The following is a 12,888-nucleotide window of genomic DNA, read 5'->3' as shown; positions in this document are numbered from 1 at the left end:
ATTGATCATCCGGTCGATGGTTGAGGCACTCCTCCTTCTGCTGCACATCCTCTTCCCCTTGTGAGGAGGGAACTTCGAACTGGAGATTCTCCTCAGGGACTTCCTCATTTTTCTTTTGGGATTTGGGTGATCCCAGCAAGTCCTCCCATTCCTCCTCCTTCTGATGAAATCCCCTTCTTCTTTTCCCCAAAGGGCAGTCCCTCGCTAAATGCCCGTATTCATGGCAAACATGACATCTGAAAGGAAAGAGTTCATAATCCAGTAATTGTTCATAGACATACTCCTTGTATTGCAGAGGAAAAGATTCCACTAGTCCTTCGGAGGGATTGAGTCTAACCAGGATCCTTGCAACTCCTCTTTCAAAAGTATGGAGATAGGATCTATCCACATCCAGAAAAGTACCCAAATGATTCCCTATCGATTTGAAGACTGAGTCCACCCATAAATGTGGCGGGAGATTTGGGGCCCGAACCCAAACAGGAATTTCATCAACTTTCTCCTTTGCTGCATCAAACATGGGGGTCCAGCGTTTGAAAAAGACCGGTCTGCTCCCGAACGCCCAATTCCGAGCTTCCACCCATTCCATGGCTTCCTTAGAATCAAATTTCACCCTGAACCATCCTTTAAGCAGCGTATCCGTTCTGAAAGACTTTGCTGGGGTCTCCAACCATTGGCTCTCAGCCCATTGTCTTAGGAATTTTCCAGATACGTACCTCCCTCTTGCTCTACCCACAAGAGTGCACTCGGCAACCTCCAAAGCTTCTTCGACCTGGACATCCATGCCCAAAACCAGATTTGAAACCCGCTTCCTTTTCCACGCTTTCGCCTTCTTTCTCTTATCCTCTATTTTCTCGGTTGCCGGCTCCGGGCTCTTTCCGACAGTAGGCGAAGGTAGATCGCCTTCCTCCTGCCCTAAGGTTTTCCCCTTGTCCTTAGGGTTTTGGAATTCATTGGCCAGTGAGGAATCAACCAGACCCTCCACAGGACTGCCCGCTTCTCCTAGGGCCGAGTGTCCCTCATGCAAAGAATTTTCGCACTGCTTATGGTTTGAGAAGACCCCCTCATGCATAGAATGGAACTGACCCGCATTACCCTCATCCCTTTCAAGAAGACCCGGCAGACGGTCCTTCGAAATCAGATTTCTTTTTACATTCTCCAGGGAGGGCTGTTCTCCCCCAACTTTCCCCACACTCTGAACGCCACCCACCGATCTCCATACTCCATGAAGTTGGGGCGAGTTGATTATATCCTCGAGACCGCCCGATGAAACAAAAAATTTTGACGGAGAGGAGGACTTACCAACGGGGGAGGTGCCGACCTTCTCCTTCTGTATGCCGAGGTAATGGTGAGGGCTTAAAGGCTCCGTGAGTCTTCCTCCACCCCCATAGCTGCTTGAGAGTTCCAAGCTCTCTTCCAGAAGCCCCTTCACCGGGTTATGCCGCCACGAGACACCTGCCGGAAAAAACACACCAGGGAAACTGTTCGGTTGCCCAATAATTTCATTAATACTCTTCTCCGTGACTTCCTTGCCCCAAACAGTGAGAATATCTTCAGGAGCCGGGTCCAGTGCAACCGCATCATTTGAATTTACCATGGTTAAAAACGCTCCGTAAAAAACTGTAACCGACCTACGCTCGAAGCCCGAAGAGGAAACTGTCCAAAACCGCCACCGGGTGCCGTTTCAGGGTAATACCACCAAGTTTGAAGACCTTCACGAGATTGAAACCGTGACCAAACCGTCGTGTTCAGGGAACCGGAAGAGCAGCTACAGGGCAGGGAAAACTCCGTTTGTCGCTGTCGTAGAGACCACTTTCCAACCTGCTCCCAGCTGTCACTAACTGCCGAAACCTGCCTTTGCCGTCCTTGATGGAGATGCCAGCTAGCCCGTAGCCTGTACTCTCTCTGTCCTCTCTGCGCCATCTGCTTCAGCTAGACCCTAGGCCTAGGGTTCCTGGATCAAACCCTAGCGGCGCCATCCCATGTAAAATCGCCTTCATATCTTTTCTTTACGCTTATATAAATTTTTATTAATTTCCTCGTATCTATCACCATTCTATATATGCATTATTTATTTTTAAAAGTAGTTTAAGGAGATGATGTTTTTAAAAGTAGTTTAAGGAGATGATATTTTGGCTTCAAAAATAATGGAAAATCTGACACGATTTTGATAAAATTTAATATAAATTTTTAGAAATATAAATTACAACTGTCAAGCTTCTGAATTTTAAATATCCCAAATATTTTTTACCACCTCTCGATCCATTTTTTTTTTTTTTTTAAATTCATCAAAATCTAACAACAAATCCTTTAAAAAGAATTCTATTAAGCCTCATAAGTTAGCCAAAAAGCCAAAAAGGTTACTCAATATAACAGAAAGGAGGAAATGATAAGGTATTTCTTCTCTTTCATAGTCTTTCCCGTTAATTCATTTGATGGAGTAAATCAGACTAATGTATTTGAACCAATCAGATATGAATATATATTAGAAAGTGTTTTCTTTCTTTAACGTGGTGGCTACGCTGAATATAAGCTACTTTGGTGCGTTGTTATATCATCGAATCCACTTGGACATTGAGGTGGTGATCCGAGCATATTTGGAGATAGAGCTCTGTTTTTTTTTTCATTAGAAAGAATGGTGGTGATCCGAGCTCTGATATATGGAGATAGAACTTTGTATTTGTTGTTGTTGTTTTCTTGATTAAAAGTAATGGTGGTGATCCGAGCCCTGATAGGTAGAGATAGAACTTTGTTGTTTAAATTATTTATTAAAAGCAAATTAGATTTAACAAATAATTCCACTAAATTAAATGGAATAATACTTTATTTTAGTAATTTAATTAATTTTAATAATTAATAGGAATAGTAATAAAAAAATCAGTTTTTTTTAAATATAAATAAAGAATCATGACTTTATTTTATTTTAGGGATGGATTATGTATTCATATTTAAGAGGTTTAGTATATCATGTGTTTTTTTAAAGTATGGGTTTAATTTTTGTAAATTACATATTGACTAGTTGTTATAAGGTTAGAAGGGTAGACATTCCTTTACAAGTCAAATTCTAAGTTGACATGTTGTGACAAGGCTAGAAGAATAGATGTCCCTTTGCCAATGAGACCTCTTTGCTGATGTGTTTTTTGATGTCACAACCCTTGCTCAGTGATAAATTTCTTGCTAGGCATCAACTTCCTAGTTGTTGGCACTAGCCTAGGGATTTAGTGCTCTGAAGCATGTCCATACCACTCTCATTGCCAAGGATAGAATATGCCAAGCAAATCCGCCACTAGATTATTTGTCCATATTATATGTTTAAAACTATCTCATATTCATTAAATTTCTTCATTTAAACTCTCAAAATGAGAATTTAAGAATTTCTTACTAGGTGTTGGCTTGCAAGATAGTGGCCTACACACATGGAGATGGATAAGGCTCACTAAAAAATACTTAGAATATAATCATAATACTCTCAAGCATGTTCATGCCACTCTCACGTTTGACAAGCAAATGGTTAAAACTATTTCATACTCGCTAAATTTCTTCATTTAAATGGTAAAAAATGGTGGAAACTTTCTTACTAGGTGTTGGCTTGCAAGATAGTGGCTTACACACATAGAGATGGATAAGACTCGCTCAAAAATACTTAGAATATAATCATAATACTCTCGAGCATGTTCATGCCACCCTCACTTTTGACAAACAAATTTTCTATCATGAGATTATTTGACAAGCAAATTGTTTAGTCATAAAATGATTTACCATATTATATGGTTAAAAATATTTCATACTTGCTAAACTTTTTCATTTAAATAGTCAAAATGGTCATTTTAGTTGAGGAAACTAAGTAGACAAGCTGTTAGTTTTAGTTTTGAAATTCTGAAACAAGTTTGAGACATTATCATTATATATATACACTTTATATAAAAGAAATTTTTTCTAAAAATACAACCTAATTGTTAAAAGTTTTTTTTATAAGCATTTTTTTTTTATTTTTTCTAAAAATAATAAAAATTGGTTAAAAATCATAGATTTTAATTATATATTTAAATAACATTAAGTGATGAGAAAAAAAAAATTCAGCAAGAAACACTCACAGATAAGAAAGAAAGGAAAAAAAGGTCATATCGCCGGATTTCACTTAAAAACACCCAAACCTATAATATTAAAATGCTACACTTGCTATATATTTAAATAACATTAATTGATGACTATGCTTATAAGATGTATGTGCCTATAGCCACATGACGCAATTAGGAAAGGTTGTGCATGGTGGATGATGTATCCACGGGTGCATATCCATCACTCTACCGAAAGGGGTTCTTCGTCGGAAGTTAATCACCATCAACTTTTTTCATTAATAGTTTACACGTATTTTAATGAGGCAATTCTTATTTCCACTTCTATAGCATTATAAATGCCCTCTGACATGCGAGGGAAATAGCGTTCGTCTTCTCTCTCCATGTTCCATTCATTTGTTCACGTGAACAAATGAATGGAGCGTGGAGAGAGAGGGCGAGCGCTATTTCCTTCGCATGTCAGAGGGCATTTATAATGCTACAAATGAATGGAGCCTGGAGAGAGAAGGCGAACGCTATTTCCCTCGCATGTCAGAAGGAATTTATAATGCTATAGAAGTGGAAATAAGAGTTTCCTTTTAATGATGACCTCTAATAACAAGGATGAAGATATAATATTTACCTTAGGTTGAAAAAAGTTAATGGTTATTAAACTAATCGCTTTCACATATTTTAATGATGACCTAATAGTAAGAATGAAAATAAAATATTTACTTTAGGTCGAAGAAAATTAACAGGGAATAAACTGATTAAGACCAAATAATCATAACATAGCCACGAAGTCCAAGAAAATCTGACATCAATTGAGATACATCCACAGCCCCCACGAGAGATGATGGAACACCTGTCCTTATGATCAACGCCACTAAATGAAGGAGTGTGGCAACTGTGAAATGAAATGATAGAATGGTACCTTCTCCTAAATATTCTCAAAAAAGATTCTGCACGCTCGAATATCTCAAAAGAAGTAACTATCAACATCACATTTCTAAATATTTAATGTGTGAGGGGTGTCAAAAATTTGAACATTTATGGTTGTGTCTTAGTTGAAGTTTTTCTTTCTCGTCCTCCTAAGTTTTATTTGAGTTTGGCGATAGCCTGTCTGTGCCGTTCGTTTTAGTTGAGTTTGGTGATAGCCTGTCTGTGCTGTTGTGTGAGAAGATGAATGGAAATGGCGACGGGCCGACAATCGGTATCGATCTGGGGACAATGTACTCGCGTGTGGTGGTATGGCAGAATGGCAGGGTGGAGACCATCGCCAACGATCATGGGAATCGAACCACTCCCTCCGTCTTCGCCTTCAAAGATAAAGAGCGTTTTATCGGAGAATCCGCTGAGAACCAATTTGCCAAAAATCCCAATAATACAGTTTTCGGTCAATAATCGTCAATCACTATCCATACGATTTTATTTGTTACATTTTTCTTGTTTCCATCAAATTTGAATATGTATGTTTTTCGGGCCCATTGTTATATTCTTACTTTAAAGCAAAGTTGGTTTGTTAACCTGTGGCAGATGCAAAGCGGTTAATCGGAAGGAGATTCTCTGATCCGTCCGTTCAGAGCAATTTAGGGTTATGGCCTTTCAAGGTCATTCCAGGAACTGGTGATAAGCCCATCATCGTTGTAAAATACAAAGGGGAGGAGAAGCGTTTTGCAGCCAAGGAGATATCTTCCATGGTTTTAGCGAAGATGAAGGAGTTAAAAATAATGGAGAAATGGTTATATGGTTGTAACGTATCTCCTTAGTTTAGGATTAGTTCCTAGAGTTTAGGAGTTTGTTTACAACTACCTATTTTTCAATGATGTATTTAATATTGTAATATTCATTTGATGTAATGTAGAGTGAACGAGAGTGAGAGTCTCCTCTTTGTTTGAGTGCAGTCTCCCAGGTGCTGTACACACCTGTGAGCTGCAACTCCTTCATTTAATTCAAAGTGTGATTTTTATCTTGGTATCAGAGCTTAGGATAGAGATAGCCTCAAATTTTTTTTAGGGATGTATCATTAGTTACATATTTGTAGTGGTAGGAGTGCATGTAAATGTATCTGTGTGATTAGGTGGAACTGCAGTAACACCTGGAGCGAAGGATCTCAGATCACTGATCATCTCTGAGTTGAAGAAAGGGTTGGAGCACATTTTTTTAGAAGCAGCAGCAGATTGGCGCGGACTTTGTGTAGACAGTCGCGCCAATTGGCGTTGGTTTGGGGCTGATAAGCGAGCTAATAAAATTATAACTAAATTGGCGCGGATCTGTGGCTGTTAAGCGCGCCAATTTCTGTGGACACCGTGAATTTTTATTTTCAGCAATTGGCGCGGATTTGTAGCTGATCAGAGCGCCACAGAGCCAACCTCTTTCTCTCTGGAAATCTGCAATTTTTTTGTTGCAGATCGGAGTTGCCTGGTGGTGGCACGTGGAGATTTCTGCTCAGTAGCAGCATATTTGATTTGCCCGGTGGTGGCGAATTGAGGTTCCTTGATCCGCTCGGATCGGACCTGCCTGGTGGTGGCGAATTGGGGTTCCGTGATCCGCTCGGAGGTAGCAGATCGGACCTGCCCGGCGGCGGCGAATTAGAGCTCTGTGATCTGCTTGGTGGAAGCAGATCGGTGTTTTTCCCGATGGTGGCGCAGTGCAGCGCCTTGATCTGTTCGGTGGAAGCAGATCGTCTTTGCCCGGTGGTGGCGTGTTAGAGCTTGCTTGTTGATCTGTTCGGTGGTAGCAGATCAGTTTTGCCCGGTGGTGGCACGGTGAAGTCCCTGATCTGTTCGGTGGCAGCATATCGAACTTGCCCGGTGGTGGCACAGTGAAGTTCTTGATCTGTTCGGTGGAAGCATATCAGACTTGCTCGGTGGTGGCCGATTGGAGTGTTCAGTTGGGCGAAAATGAACAACAGTATAGAATCATACCTCCACGAGTCTGGCAAACTCGATGGAACGAATTTCTCCAATTGGAAATTCAAAATGCAAACTTTGCTCGAGAGCGTAAATGCATGGGCGATCGATGAAGGAAATGAGCCGAGATCTGGAATAGCGACTCAAGAACAAGACTGGGATAAAAGAGAAATGAAAGTAAAACTTATACTAAAGATGTCCGTTAAGGACAATATTATCCCACATATCAGAGATTCCAAGTCAGCCGCTGATCTATGGACAACGATCAAGAACCTGTACGAGATTCAGAATACAAATCGTGTTCTGGCACTTAAGGGAAAATTGTTTGCATTGAAGATGGACGAGAATGAGTCCATTGGTAGATTCATGGCCATAGTCAAGGATCTGAGAGACAAACTGGGAGCTATTGGAGAAAAGGTGTCCGAGTCAGATCTAGTTACACTCACATTGAACAGAATGACTGATGGATATCAGACATTCATCACAGGACTGTCATCGAGGGAGAAAGCCCCTTCATTTGATGAGCTGACAGCAATTCTGCTCCAGGAGGAGGAGCGAAGACAGAATTTGAAAACTCAAAGCAATGACCTAGCTCTGATGGCGAAGAGGCGAAAGTACAGAGGAACGCAGCACCAGCACCAACATCAGCACCAGCAACAGCAGCAGAAGGGGGCCAACTCTTTTTAAAAGAAACCATTCAGAGGTATGACTGATAATTATGTTAAGAGATGTTTCTATTGTGGGAAGCCTAGTCATTAGATTAAAAAATGCTATAAGAGGCAAGCGGATGAAAGAAAAGGCAAACAGAGGAAACATCAGGGCTGTTTTGTTGGAGAAGAGGAGGACCACAGCCATGATCTTCGACTATTCATAGTCGATTGTGCTCTTTCAGCATCAAAGGGAGATGAGGATGACATATGGTATGTTGACTCTGGTGCATCCTCTCATATGACCGGTAAGAAGGACTGTTTTGAATTTCTTGAAGAATCTACATGTGGATCAAAAATTTATCTAGGAGATGACAGTGGGTATAAGATCAAAGGATGTGGAGATATTCCTGTGAAGCGACCTAGTGGCGAAATTAAACATCTTAAAAATGTATTATATGTTCCAGGAATTAAGAAAAACTTGATCTCTGTCTCAATGATTGTAGACGAGGACATGCAGGTGCAATTCTTTAAGAATGGTTGTGTCATTAAGGATAGCCAGATGGAAACAGTTGCAACAGGAGTGCGCGTGGGGAATTTGTACAGATTGGATGCAAAGAGTATGCCACGACAAGCAATGGTTGCAGCGGGATCAACAGTCGAAAATCTCTGTCATCAGAGATTTGGACATCTCAGTTTGCAAGACCTCATCTTACTTCAGAAGAAAGGTATGGTCGATGGACTCCCTGTTTTTCATAATGTCAAGCTGGAATGTGATGGATGTGCATTAGGGAAAATGCATAGAGAAGAGTTCCCTTTGCATGTCAACAAAAAGGAAAGAGACATCCTAGAACTAGTGCATACAGATATTTGTGGACCTATGCAAACTAGGTCCTTAGGAGGTGCATATTATTTTCTACTGTTTACAGATGACTGCACTAGGTTTTCATGGGTGTATTTTTTAAGTAAAAAGAGTCAAGCGTTTCGGTACTTTAAAGAGTTCAAATCTATGATAGAGAACCACACAGGAAAACTGATAAAGATTCTCCGCTCAGACCAAGGGGGAGAATACAGGTTAGGAGAGTTCATGAACTTCTGCAAGCAGCATGGGATTATGCAGCAATTCACAGTGCCACACACTCCACAGCAGAATGGAGTAGCAGAACGCAAGAACATAACTCTTGTGGAGTGCGCGAGAAGTATGCTTCAAGGTAAAGGTATATCAAATGGTCTTTGGGCAGAAGCTATTAATACTACTGTTTATTTAAAGAATAAGAGTCCTACTAAATGTCTAGGCTTCAAAACCCCCTTTGAAGCACTGTTTGGACTCAAACCACCAGTTAGTCATCTAAGAATATTTGGATCTAAAGCTTATGCTCATATACCAAAAGCAGATAGAAAGAAGTTAGACCCCAAAGCCTTGAAATGTATATTTGTAGGATATGGCACAAAGTATAAGGCATACAAGTTATATAATCCTGTGACTCATAAAGTTTTTGCAAGCAGAGATGTTGTTTTTCATGAACAGACTGAAGATGGAAAGGAAGACTCTAGCAATGACAGCCACATTCCATTGCTGATAGAGATGAATAGTGACGAAGATGAAGAGCAGGAGCAGGAGCAGAAACAGGAAGAAGTAGCAGCAGATAGTGTAATAAGTGATGATGCAAGCCCGGAAAGTGTTGAAACAGATAGAGTTGAGGTAAGTCCTCTACCTAGAAGATTAGGTAGGAAGACTAGACTACCTGAAAGATTGAAAGGCTATGCTTTAATGTCTAAAATTTTAAACATTGTAGAACCTTCAAACTATGAAGAAGCAAGTAAATCAGATGAATGGAGGGCTGCAATGCATGAGAAAATTGAATCAATATATAGAAATCATGCTTGGGATTTAGTTGAGTTGCCTGAAGGAAAAACCCCTATAGGTTGTAAGTGGCTGTATAAACCTAAGATAAATGCAGATGGGAGTGTAGAAAAATACAAAGCTAGATTGGTGGCAAAGGGTTATTCACAACAAGAAGGCATAGATTTTGTTGACACCTTTGCCCCTGTAGCTAAACTAAATACAACTAGAATGCTAATCTCTTTAGCAACAAAACATAAATGGAAGCTACACCAGCTAGATGTTAAGTCTGCATTTCTGAATGGAGAATTAAAGGAAGAAATTTATTTAGTACAGCCTCCTGGTTTTGTGAAAAAGGGGCAGGAGCATTTAGTGTGTAAATTACATAAGGCACTTTATGGTTTGAAATAAGCACCCACGTCATGGTATGAGGAAATTGATTCATTTTTTGTACAACATGGTTTTCATAGGAGCCTCAACGAACCAAACCTGTATACCAAGATAAATAAACAGAGGCAAATCATTTGGATTTCTTTGTATGTGGATGACATGATTATAACAGGAAATGCAAATAATTTGATCAAAGAAATCAAGCAGCAAATGTCACAGGTATTTGAAATGAAATACCTTGGAGATCTTCATTATTGCTTAGGTTTGGAGGTATGGAAAGATTCTGGTCAAACTTTTCTAACTCAAGGAAAGTATGCCAGAACCCTGTTGGAAAGATTCAGAATGGAACAGTGTAAAACAGCAGCAACACCATTGCAGGAGAATCTCAAGTTAAGCAGTGATGATGGCACAAAACAGGTGGATGCAACTTTGTATAGACAGCTAGTGGGAAGTTTGATATATCTTATGACAACTAGCTCTGATCTGGCATACTCTATCAGTGTGCTGAGCCAATTTATGTCCAAACCACTTGAAAGTCACTGGATTGCAGCAAAATGTGTGTTGAGGTACCTTAGTGGTACTTGTAATTATGGTATTTTATACACTGACATTTCTGATGTTACTTTAGCAGGTTATTCAGATTCTGATTGGGCAGGTGACCTGGATGATCGTAGATCCATCACAGGTTACGCATTTAGTATTGGATCCGGGGTTATTTCGTGGAGTAGCAAAAAGCAAAGTACTGTAGCATTATCATCATGTGAAGTTGAGTACCAGGCGTTGTGTGCAGCAACATGCGAAGCCATCTGGTTGAGGAGATTGCTTAGCGATGCAGGCGAAAGTCAAAAAGAAGAAACCAACATCAAAACTGACAACCAGAGCACAATAAAGCTTGCATACAATCCAGTTTTCCATAAAAATACTAAACATATTGACACTCAGTTTCAGTTTGTTCGAGAAAAGATACAGTCAAAAGAAATTTGTGTGGAGTATTGTAACACTTGTGATAATTTTGTTGATATTTTTACTAAGCCTCTAGGGCGAGTAAAGTTTGAGTTATTTAGAGGGATGTTAGGAGTGCAAAATAACCCTTTCTCCATTAAGGGGGGGAGTTAAAAATAATGGAGAAATGGTTATATGGTTGTAACGTATCTCCTTAGTTTAGGATTAGTTCCTAGAGTTTAGGAGGTTGTTTACAACTACCTATTTTTCAGTGATATATTTAATATTGTAATATTCATTTGATGTAATGTAGAGTGAACGAGAGTGAGAGTCTCCTCTTTGTTTGAGTGATGCCGTACACACCTATGAGCTGCAACTCCTTCATTTAATTCAAAGTGTGGTTTTTATTTGAAGGCCATTGCTGAAGCTTATCTTAGGAGCAGGGTGACGAAGGTTGTCATTAGTGTTCCTGAATGTTTCAACGATTCTGGCAGGCAACAAAGGATGCTGGCGTCATTGCTGGCTTGAATGTTATCAGAATTATCAACGAGCCCACTGCCGCTGCAGTTGCCTACGGACTGGACACGAAGGGTAATAGTGTTGGTAAGATCAATGTTCTCATTTTTGACTTGGGTGGAGGCACCTGTAATGTTTCTGTTTTAAGAATTGAAAGCCATCTTTTCGAGGTGAAGGCCACAGTTGGTAATAACAATTTGGGAGGCGAAGATTTTGATAACAGTTTGGTTGACTACTTTGTACGATACATTAAGATAAAGTATGAAAAAGACATCAGCAGCAATGCCAGAGCCCTGGTGAGACTCAAAAAATCGTGCGTAAGACTCAAAAAATCGTGCGTAAGGGCGAAGATAACCCTCTCATCAACTGCCTAGACGACCATTGAGATTGATTCTCTCTTTGATGGTATTGACTTCAATTCCACCATTACTCGGGCCATATTCGAAGAACTTAACATAAATTTGTTCACGAAGTGCATCGAGCTTGTTGAAAAATGCGTGGGAGATGCCTAAGATAGACAAGAATTCGATTCATGACGTGATTCTTGTTGGTGGGTCTACTAGGATTCCCAAAGTGCAGTCGTTATTGCAGGACTTGTTTAATGGCAAGGAACTCTGTAAGAATATCAACCTCAATGAGGTCATCGCATACGGAGCTGCAGCGCAGGCTGCTATTTTGAGTAGACAGGGTGATGAGAAAGTTCGAGATACGCTTCTTCGGGATGTAACTTCTCATTCTTTATGGATTGAAGCTGCAGATGGTTACAGGGCTGTCTTGATCCCTAGGAAAACCCTCATCCCCACCAACAAGAAGCGAGTCTGTTCTACTCTCAGACAATCAAACTGATTTGTCGTTTCATGTGTATGAGGGTGAGGGAATTCGAAGTCGAGATAAGAACTTGTTGGGAAAATTTGATGTATATGGCATTCCCGCAGGTCCAAGAAAAGTTCCCTGTCTCGAAGTGAGCTTTGACATTGATGCCGATTGTATTCTCAATGTATCTGCTGCGATGGACACAACCAGTAACGAGAAGAAGAATATGAGCATCATAAACAACCAGGTTAGATTGAGTAAGGAGGAGATTGAGAAAATGTTTCACGATGCTGAGAAATACAGGTCTGAGGACACACAGCACAAGAAGAAAGTGGAGGCCAGGAACTCGTTGGAGAATCACATTTATAACATGAGGAACACCGTCCGAGTGATTGAAGATGTTATTGAACGTACTATTCATTGGGTGGAACAATTTGAGGATGCGGAGGCAGATGCGCTTGATGGCAAGATGAAGGAGCTGGAGAGCGTTTGCAGTTCCATCCGTCATCAAGATGTGCATAGGTGCTGATATGGGTTTTTTCATACGAGGCAGCCCATTGTGCAAGTATTTTGAAACCTCCAACCTATAGGTAGCAAAATGTTCAAATATGGCTCTCTTTTCGTACGAGGCTGTGTCCATGGTCATGTATTTTGAAATCTCCAACCTACAGGTAGCAAAAGGTTCGAATGTTTTAGAGCTTTAAATTAGCAAAAGGAAACGAAATTTACATCAAATTCGGTCGATCTTCTTATCCGCTTACCTACATGTCTTT

The 12,888-nt window shown here is 40.3% G+C and overlaps 1 pseudogene; it reads left to right on the top strand.

Moving 5' to 3' along the window:
* Positions 1 to 5,234: 5,234 nt before the first annotated feature.
* On the top strand, positions 5,235 to 12,644 carry LOC149187592 (heat shock cognate 70 kDa protein pseudogene; annotated as a pseudogene).
* The last annotated feature ends 244 nt before the right edge of the window (positions 12,645 to 12,888 follow it).

Source organism: Pinus tabuliformis, chromosome 3_1 (genome assembly GCF_031772625.1).
Source record: "Pinus tabuliformis cultivar Carrire ecotype Pingquan chromosome 3_1, CPIR1, whole genome shotgun sequence".
NCBI classification, from domain to species: Eukaryota; Viridiplantae; Streptophyta; class Pinopsida; order Pinales; family Pinaceae; genus Pinus; species Pinus tabuliformis.
The sequence above is the reverse complement of the archived record's forward strand: the minus strand, read 5'-3'. Positions and strand labels throughout refer to the sequence as shown.